We start from the raw sequence: 1,540 nt of genomic DNA, 5'->3' as shown, positions 1-1,540 counted from the left end.
ACAGTCATATGGCCTGTGCGGGGGCAGTGCTTGGGCTTTGTCCTTGTTAAAAACCTCCCTCAAGTCGTGGTACACTGACGGTACGACAGAAAGGTCCACGTCGGCACTCTCGTCACGTGCGGGCTCGGCAACGGCTGACGGCGGGGCTGAGACGAGACAATTGGCATGGCAAAACGGGCTCCAACTTATAACTTTCTGCCCTGCCCAATCCAGATGAGGGTTGTGTAGTTTTAGCCAGGTGAAACCAAGGACGATGGGGATGCTGGAGGAATGGAACGTCAGGAAGGGGAGCCTTTCCCTATAGTTTCCTGAGGCGACTATAGTAACAGGAGCGGTACGGTGAGTGATGTGGGAGAAAACTTGGTTATCCAGTGCTTTACCTGGGAGGCTAGACTCCAACTCGAACAGGGGAATATTCAGCTGCTTGGCTAATTTCATATCAATGAGACTCTGCTCAGCGCCCGAATCGATTAACGCCCGGGACGTGTGGGTTGCGGAGCCAGGCAAGAGCGTAACCGGCAACAGGAAGCGGGGCTTAGAATCACTATAGGTACCGCCCACCCGTATCCCCGGACTTACCGGCGGGCGTCCCCTTTTCCCTTCTCCGGACAGGCGGCAATGAAATGCTGGAGTTCCTCTCCCGCTCTCGCTCCCGCAGTCTGTTGTCAATGCGAAGCGTGAGTGTGGCTAACTCCTCGAAGGTAGCCGGTTCGTCTCGGGATGCTAGCTGGTCCTTCATGTCCTCGTTAAGTGACTGCGAGTAGACTCCCTGAAGGGCTTTATCGGGCCAGCCGACTGCCGCTGCGGCGGTGCGGAAGTCGATCAAGTAGTCCGCGATGCTACGGCGGCCCTGGCGGAGATTTAACAGCCGGCGAACCGCACTGCCCACCGAGACGGGGTGGGCAAAAGTCCTTTTGAACTCGCCGAGAAAGGCATCGTAGCTACAGGACGGCAACGGGTGTACACTCAGGTAAGCCTCGGCCCAATTCAGGGCTCGGTCGCGCAGTTTCCCGATTATATAAGAAACTCGAACCGTGTCCAAAACGAAAGAGCGGGGCGAACGTCCGAACGCCAGCTCGCACTGTAAGAGAAAACCGCTACAGGCCCCCGGGTCACCCGCATACGGCTCCGGCTCCGGGGAGGCCGCGTCGCGAAACAGGTGACCCCGCTGGGGCTCGGGATCCGCCGCGGGCTGAGGCAATGGCGCGGTCGGGGCGGGCAGAGCCGAGCCACCGGCGGCGGGTTCTGACTCCGCCGAGGGTTGAAGGGACTGAATGTCAGACTGCATTCTAGCCTGCTCGTCTGTGAGTGTGTGCACTTGAGCCAGTAGGTACTGCAGCGTCTGTTCGTGGCTACCGATGATAGCCCCCTGCTTACTTATCGCTACGCGGGCTGGGTCCGCTGTGTCCATATAACTGGCCTGAGTATACTGTCACGGCCCAGCGGCACGAGGGAACAGGGATGGACACAGGTGCAGAAACCAACCCGGAAGCGAGGTGACAGAGAACAAATGATTTATTTCCGCCTACAGGTAAACAAA

Source organism: Pundamilia nyererei, unplaced genomic scaffold (genome assembly GCF_000239375.1).
Source record: "Pundamilia nyererei isolate P.nyererei 1_Seehausen unplaced genomic scaffold, PunNye1.0 scaffold00189, whole genome shotgun sequence".
NCBI lineage: Eukaryota > Metazoa > Chordata > Actinopteri > Cichliformes > Cichlidae > Pundamilia > Pundamilia nyererei.
The sequence above is the reverse complement of the archived record's forward strand: the minus strand, read 5'-3'. Positions refer to the sequence as shown.